At 49.6% G+C, this 8381-nt stretch overlaps 1 long non-coding RNA gene across 1 annotated transcript; it reads right to left on the bottom strand.

The window, feature by feature from the left end:
- Positions 1-1279: 1279 nt before the first annotated feature.
- Positions 1280-2843, bottom strand: LOC125321143. Its single transcript, XR_007201472.1, has 3 exons — positions 2596-2843; positions 2411-2508; positions 1280-1870 (listed from the first exon to the last, which is right to left on the bottom strand). It is a non-coding gene; the product is annotated as an uncharacterized LOC125321143 (long non-coding RNA).
- Between the last annotated feature and the right edge of the window lie 5538 nt (positions 2844-8381).

Raw genomic sequence — 8381 nt, 5'->3', positions numbered from 1 at the left:
CCCAGAGCACCTGTGCTCATGGCAGGTGACCTCAGCTCAGCCAGGCTCCCATTCTGGACAGCCCAGTGCTGAGCTGGGTCATGGTGGCCACAGCCTCGGCCACTCGCCACGGGCCTGTGTTGTCCCGGGATACACAACAAAATCTCTTTTTCCATAGCAGCCCACCCTGTCATAGAGAGCAGAGTCCCAGCACCTGCTGCAAGGTTCAAGTTTCAACGCCCAGGATTTGTGCCAGGGACAAGGCGACGCTCAGCCTCCCCTAAGCAGCACCTCCTGCTCCGTTAAACATCGCTGCCGGTGTCATTCTGGGGTCGGAGCAGCAGCAAGTTCAGGCTGAGAAGAAAGCTCTTATCAGAACCCCTGGAGTTCACCCTGGTGTTCCCAGTCACACTCAGGAGGTCACTGTGTGGCTGCCAGATGAAGAATCATTGGTGCCTGGTGGGTTAATGCAATGCTTATTTTTAAAACCCATTAGCCTACAGAACCGCAGGATGCTTATTCTGTAGGAAGAGCTGGAAAGGAACCAGTTGTTGTGCCAACTTTCAGCAGTTCATAAGGCAGTCAGGTGTGACTTTGGTGTGTCCAACCACCAGGGACCACCAGAGAGACTCCCAGGACAGAGGCACACATGCATAAAGGGAAGAGGAAGTACGTTAATGATCCCGGGGAAACGATTACCAGATGTGTTTGTTGGAACCCTGGGTACTGAGAGTTTCAGCCTTTCAGTGCTGAGAGGCAGTGATCCTCAGAAACACACTGCACTCGATCCAAAACCCTGGGAAAAGCTTCCTAAATTGTGTGATAACACTGAGGTGGTTGCTGTGTAATTAAAAGTTGTGTCACTGGGTGAAATATGTAGAAATGTAGAAAATTACGTTGAGAACATATAGGTTATAATAGGTTACAATATGGAGGATTTTGGGTATGGATTTATGTCTTCTTTCTTCTCCTTCTTCTCAAATCTGAATGTTCTGTCATTGGGTCAAAAGTTCCACACTGCAGAACTTGGAAAGTTAGTAATTGGGTGTAAGTAAAAACATACCTCATAATTGGTTAGTTTAGACTTTAAAAAGCTTGGAAAATTAAAACTCGCGGCCGTTTCCCACCCTTCCAACAAAGAGGCACACTCTGAGCAGCTGTGTCACTGATAAGACATAATAAACAACTAAGTCCGAACAAGAATCCTCGATCTCCTGCGTCTCAGTTCAAACTCTGAGTGAAAAGAACTCGAGATGTAAAGCAAAAGGAGAAAAAGCAATATATGTTTATTCCAGGAAAACCGAGGAGCGCGTATGTAAAATCGAGCGTATAAACAAGAGCATTTTCTGTCAGCAGTGCGTGCGCCTGGTGGAGTTCTGCCCCATCCATCCAGCCAAACAAAGAATGCCTGCTTCTTAGTGCTGCATCACTGCGGAGGAGTTTTATTTGTTTTATTTTTGGTGACAGTGCTATCAGTGATATCGTCATTGAAAACTTTTACATGGGCTGAGTGTTTTGCTTCTCGTGCTCACTGGGCAGCGAGCGCCTGTGCTGGGATCAGCAGGGGCACGGGAACTGCTCCGGAGGGTGCGGGATCAGCCTCACCGAGCCTGTTCCCTCGCGTTCTCCCGCTTCCCCCTCTGGAAGCTGCCCTCAAGGGACCCCCAAGGGAGAGACCACTCAGCGCCCCAGCCCTGGGAAGGAGCCGCTGATGTCCTGGGAACCTGACCCTGAACGGATCGGGCTGGGATCCTCCAGCAGCACTTACCCAGCCCGAGGACCACCCACACCAGAGCAGAGGGAGAAGCCCTTCAGGAAGCAGCTGCTCGTGGAGAATCCACACAGGAGCTTTCTGCAGGAAAACACGTGAGATAGCTCCTCAAACAGAGATCTGAAATGCACAATAAAGAAAATGCTCACAAAGTATCAGTAAACCATTTCCCAGCCACCAAAATCCATGCAATGTAATCAGACAATTTAATTTAAACAGCACAATATGATGGGCTTCTTGTCTTTGCTTTGCAAAGAACAAAAATTACAGCATTTCCTCTTAAGACAATAGCTTCTGGAATGACACATTCCTCAACTTCACCTGAGGTTGGGGTTTTGTACTGAATACAGACGGGTTAAGGAGCCCTGACAAGCTGGCTCTGGTGTTAGAAACGTCTCGGTGTGTGGACAGGAGCTGCACCACGCTCTGTAAAGTGAAATGAGCGTGGAAGGAGCGTGGCTGGCCCCAGGGAACTCTGATCCCTGCAGAACCTCATCTGACGTGGATGGGCCAATGCATGAGGGGAATTGGGTGGGGAGTAGCAACAAACTGACATCTACTGACTTTCTGAATTATCCAAAGGAAATGCAATCAATTGCCATGCAAAGATTTATTGCTAATTATACGCAATTAAGTAATTTCATTAAATGTATCACTTACCATGCCCACAAAGACGTTTCCTTCAAAGGAAAAGCAGAGGGCTTCAAACCATGCCACAGAAGAGCCCTCATTTAAGCAAGGCTTCTACAGTTTCCTTTCTGCAAACCACTGCAAACTCACACGATTAAGACCTTTTTTCCAAACCTGACTTTCATGGCAGTTCACTTGTGCCCTGTGAGTCCCACCTTAAAAATGAGGACATTGTTTCATCCTCAATGGTTTTGTTTAATTCCAAGGTTACAGCTCAGCCTGGTCATCGCTGCAAACCCTTCGGTGTGTGTGAAACGCTGCTGAACAAACATCAGTACCTGTGCTTAGGCAGAGCAGCAGAGAGCCCTGCTCCCTGCCTGGGACCGCCCCTTCAGGCAGCAGCCGAGCCGCTGCAGTCCTCACAGAATTCCCCTGCACTGCCATAGCCATGGAGAGCCTGGAATCGCGGAATCTCCGAATGCTTTGGGTTGGAAAGGGCCTCCCAAACCATCCTGTCCCACCCTCTGCCACGGGCAGCACCTTCCGCCAGCCCAGCTCGCTCCAAGACCCATCCAAGTGAAACAAGAGGCTGCTTAGTGCAGCCACTGACCTCAGGCTCTGCCCCAAAATATTTGGGAAATATCCAGTGCTGTGTTGACTTAAAGGTAGCGCCTGTAATCAGGATGTATTTTTAATTATTCTTTTAACCATTACTGCCCTCAAAGTGGGTTTGCCTGAGGAGAATAGAAGCTCAAACATGCAGGTGTGAGCAGGCTGCTTCCCCTGGAGAAATTAGAGCAAACACAGAGTTCAGATCTGTGATTTGAGGGGGCCCAGCTGACTGGAAGCTGGCAAATGTTGTCCTGATTTCCAAGAAGGGCAAGAAGGAGGATGCCAGACACTACAGGCCTGTCAGTCTGACTTCAATACGTGATAAAATCAGGGGAAAGTTTATTCTGGGAAGTATTGAAAAACACCTGGAGGACAATAACGGTGTCAGTCAGAGCCAGCACGGCTTCATGAGGGGAAAGTCCTGCTCGTGAAATCTGATTTCCTTCTAGGACAGGGTGGAAGCCAGTGGATGGAAGCTTTCTGGATTTCAGCAAAGCTTTGGATGCTGTGTGTCCCAGAATATTTCTGGAGAACATGTCCAGCCCCCAGCTGGATAAACACATTGTGTGGTGGGTGAGCAAGTGCCTCGTGGGTCAGGCACGAAGGGTGAGAGCCACTGGGGTGACACCAGGCTGGCAGTGGTCACTGGTGGGTTCTGCAGGGCTCTGCTGCCAGTCCTGTGCTCTTCAACCTCTGTTAATGGCCTGAACGCAGGACTTGAAGGAATACTGAGTAAATTTGCTGATGACACTGAACAGGGAGGAGCTGTCGATGGCCTTAAGGGCAGAGAGGCTCTACAGAGAGACCTCGCTGGTAAACAGAGGTGGGCAGTCACCAACTGCGCGGGGTTTAACAAGGGGAAGTGTCAGATTCTGGCCCTGGGATGGGGCACCCCGGCTTTGTGTACGGACTGGGGAAGGAGAGGCTGGAGAGCAGCTGCAGGGCGGGACCTGGGGGGTCCTGGGCAGTGGCAAGTTGAACACCCGTGTGCTGGGGGCATCAGGCCCAGCATGGTGAGCTGGGCCCGGCAAGGGATTGTCCCGCTCTGCTCTGCACTGGGGCGGCCTCACCTTGGGTGGCACCACAACGTAAAAACAACATGAAGCCACGGCAGAGTGCCCAAAGGAGGTCACGAGGATGGGGCAGGGTCTGGAGGGGCTCTGTGAAGAATGGCTGAGGGCAGTTGGTTTGTCCAGCTGGAGAAGAGGAGACTGAGGTCGTCAACATCTTCCCGAGGGGCAGTGCAGGGGCCAGTACCAATCTATCACTCGCATGACCGGGGACAGGACTCGAGGAAACGGCTGGATCTGAGTCAGAGAGGGGTTGGGTTGGATATCAGGAAAAGGTTTTCCACCTAGAGGGTAGCTGAGCACTGGAACAGGCTCCCCAGGGAAGTGGTCACAGACCCAAGCCTGTCTTGGGACAAGAAGCATTTGGACAATGCTCTCAGGCCCATGGTGGGGTTGTTGTGGTGTTCTGTGCAGGGCCAGGAGTTGGACTCAATGATCCTGATGGGTCCTTTCCAGCTCAGAGTGTTCTGTGTTTCTATGAAACTACTTCAGCATCCAGCACCCAGCTTTCACTCCAGAACAAAGCTGCTCCAGCCTGGTGAACACAGACATTCCACTCCTCCTAAGAACAGCAACTGCAATATTCCTTAACTTCTTTGGAGGAAAGAAATAAACTGTGTTTAAGTGTCACTGTGACAATTCCATACCCTTCCTTGCTGGCTACTTGTGTACTTTGTACATCTTCAATTTTACATTATTCAGCGTCGCTACCTGGAGGAAAACAGCATCTAACCAGGTTCCCAAGCTCTTCTCCTGAGCTCACTCCCTGCCTCTGCTTAGGTGTGGAAAAGCAGCTGCTGCCGAGAGAATGCTATCTCAGACTGAAGAATTCCCACCCAAAATGCTGCGTTCAGTTCTGACACTCCATTAAGAAATCCAAGAGCAAAATAGGAAGCTGGTTACAGAATCCTGCGAAATCACATCGGAGAACATTTTGTTATAAAATCACAAATATTAACAGAAGCTGAGAAAACCAACAGCGTTAGAAACCAAGCTTCAAGCACTTGGACTAGAAGAGCTCAGGCAATGCATTTGGTTGGAATGAGCCCTCTCTTTCTGACATGTGAGCAGTGCCATCGAGTTCCCCACACCAGGGAAACAGAGAGCCCTGGCAGCAGCACCTCAAGCACAGCAATGACAGAAACAGGGCAGGGCAAGCGGCTGCCAAAATTATAACTTCAACCTTGCAGTGAAGGATTTATTTAAATTATACCGTGGCCACTATTAGTACAGTGCAAGATTGAAGAGGCAAGAAACATAAAAGTAAATAAATAATGAACAAGCCCCACCACATCAAAAAGACAAACCTCATTTTTCTTTACTGTCACGAGGCTCCTGGAGAAAAAACCAAACCATTCTGCAAGTTCAGAGCTACAAAAGCAATCTGACTTGGGTTTCTACACCAAACCACAGCAGGATTTGTCCAGCTGGCCATTCAGAATAGGAGCACACAAACAAATGCATATTTCTAAAGGTATTTTACAGTTCATCCTCCATTTTTTAAGGCAGATTGCACCAAAGACCTATCATATCCTTGCTGTGAAGAAAGGTGCTTTGAGTTATTTAAACTTTGAGGTCCATTCAAAAATTAATTTCACTGAAGTCAGATATTCCCAGGCTTGAAAGTAAGGCACAAATAAAATTGATCATATGGTACCCCCTCACTTGACTGCAATTTTTGCAGAAAGAACCCACTCAGATGTGGAAGGGTTAAAATCACTGTCCTTGGGCAGGCTTGAGTGTCCGGGGGCTGGAATAAAATCCGTTGTAAGCCGTGTGGAAGCCAGCTGAGTAACGTGGCAAGAGATAGGGAACAAAGCTTGCCGAAATGAAGGACAGAGCCTCCTAAAACCAGCAGAGAAACTGCTGAAACAGGCGGCAAGAGACTGCACGGCGAGGAAGAGGATGGAGCCTTCACCAAACCCCCCCAGCGCGACCACCCGGGAGCAGTGCGCCTGCTCTCCGTGCGTGTGTCCTGGGGTGACACTGATGTTGTGTTCCCCATGGCTGCACTGTGCCCAGAAATTGGTATATGTGCCCTTCTATGCTTTTAAACTGAGCCTGAGCAGAGAGAGAAGACAAAACCAAAAAACCCCCCCCAAAAAAACCCCCCAAAAAACCCCCCAAAAAACCCCCAAAAAAGTCCCCCAAAAAACCCCCCCCAAAAACCCTTCAAGGATGCAGACAGAGATAACACACTCTCGTTCTCTGCATTTTTTTTGTTCTGCGTTCTGCCGCTGCGGGAGAGGAGCGGAGAAGCGCCCTGCTTGCTTGTTCAGCCAGCTTTCGGGTTTTTTTCCCCTCTGGAGAGTTGAACTTTGTTTTTTTTCCTGGAATTTCGGATTTTCCCCTCTCTCTGCTGGATTGTTTTCAACGTCAGAACACACGTCGGGACTGTTCTCCCCTGAGGGCCCCGGAAGGAGGAGGACCAAAGGGAGGACTCTAACATTTTCCCAGGTTTTTTCTCCACAGCGAGAGATTGTATTATTTAGCATTATTATCCTTTTCCTGTGTGTTTGTTGAATAAATAGTTTTTATGTCCTTCACTTTCCTTCGAGGAAAAAGTTGTTTTTTCCCGAACCTGGTGGGGGAGGGGTGGTTTGTTACCTGCCTTCTCTCAGAGGATTTATTTCTAAATTGGGCCAAACTGGCACAATGTGCTAATGATAATAATGACAATAACGAGCTCTAAGAAACAGTTCGCATAACCCCAGCTTTTCTAGGGAAAATGATGAATATGCATAAACTGCAGCCCATCTTGTAATCTGCCCTGTGCCTGGGGTGTGTGTGTTTGGAGGAGCTGAATAAAGCAAACACCCGCTTCTTGGACTTTGTCTGGGAAGTGTCTCTTGGCCCAGTTTGGGGCGAATCAAATGCCCTTCAAGTGAAAATCTAAAAAAATCTTAAATCTAATTCTGGACAACACCAGCCGGAGACAAGATGAGAGCTGTTATCAATTCTGAGTTTGGTTTTCAAAGCAATTGACCCCAAAGTCTGTGTTTAACCTCAGCAGAGTTGTGCTCAGCAGCTCTGAAAACGGGGCCCGAAATGAGAGAGATGTGTTTGGACCTGGGTCACATCCCTTTCAGTACCAGCCACATCCTTTAAACACAAGCCCAGCCCAGGGGCAACCCCTGCCCAGCTGCAGGAGGGGAAGGAGGGATTGATTTGGAAGCTCCTGGCTGCCCTCAGTGGACCTGGGCCTGGAGCTGTTGCCACATTCCCGAGCAGCAGCTGTGGAGCAGGAGTGGTGTCCGATGTGGCCCATCGTGTTTGGGGTGTTCGGGGTGTTTGGGGTGTTTGGGGTGTTTGGGGTGTTCGGGGTGTTCGGGGTGTTTGGGGTGTTTGGGGTGGCCAGGCCATGGTGCCCCGGGCGCTGGGGAAGGGATGAGGGGGGAAGGTGCTGGGGCAGGGAGCACCTGGGCTGGGGCTGGGGCTCTCCAACTGCCCTGGATGTGGAACTGGAACCTGGCAACTGCCAGAACGGCTGATGGTGATGCCATGATGATTTTCTACCTTTTCTTTCATACCCCTTTTATATACCTTTTAATAGCTTTTTGTATTCTTAGTGGTTTTTAGCCTATGTTCTTAGACTTATTTTGTTAAGCTAGGAGACTAAACATCCTAGAAAGCCCAGACACCAAGGTCGTCTCCAGAACACATTTTGTAAACTGAGATAGAACCATCCAGGGGAAGGTTCCTTGGGGAGGGGGCCTCACTCGAGCCCCTCATTGGGGAATCTTTGATAGATCTGCTAATTAGTAACACCTATAATGTTATACCCGATCTATCAGGGTGGGCGTTGCGGTGGGCATTGAGGCGCATTCCACCTGGACGTGTGCACCTAAGGATCCTTAAAATAAATACCAAGGTAAAATCCCTTTTCCTCTTCTAACCGTGTTTGACTCTTGATTTTAAGACCAAGAAAAGGCACCAGTGGAGCCCCGGCAGGTGAGGGGGGAAGGGGCGTTCTCCCTGTGCCAGGTGCAGGGGGGGCCTGCGTGGGCCTGGGCTCTCCCCTGGGACAGGTTTCCTTTGGGAAGACCCCTTTTTCATGATATTACTCAGCCTTGCCCTGCCCCATCAGCTCCCCCGAGGACCCTCAAGGGTCTCATGCATCCCCAGTGTTTCTGGAGCACGTGAGAAGAAGCCCAGGGGAGGTCCCATGCAGCCAGACCCATCTTTCTGGACAGCTTTTGTCTGTTGCATGTGTTAAATTTTGGACAGGCAACTCACATTTTGCCCTGGGGCTCCAGGACCAGAATGAGAGTTCTTTTACATACAAAGGAAAGCGGGGAGCCCAAGTCTTTTAGGTGCAG

This window comes from Corvus hawaiiensis, unplaced genomic scaffold (assembly GCF_020740725.1).
Source record: "Corvus hawaiiensis isolate bCorHaw1 unplaced genomic scaffold, bCorHaw1.pri.cur scaffold_95_ctg1, whole genome shotgun sequence".
Lineage (NCBI taxonomy): Eukaryota > Metazoa > Chordata > Aves > Passeriformes > Corvidae > Corvus > Corvus hawaiiensis.
The sequence above is the reverse complement of the archived record's forward strand: the minus strand, read 5'-3'. Positions and strand labels throughout refer to the sequence as shown.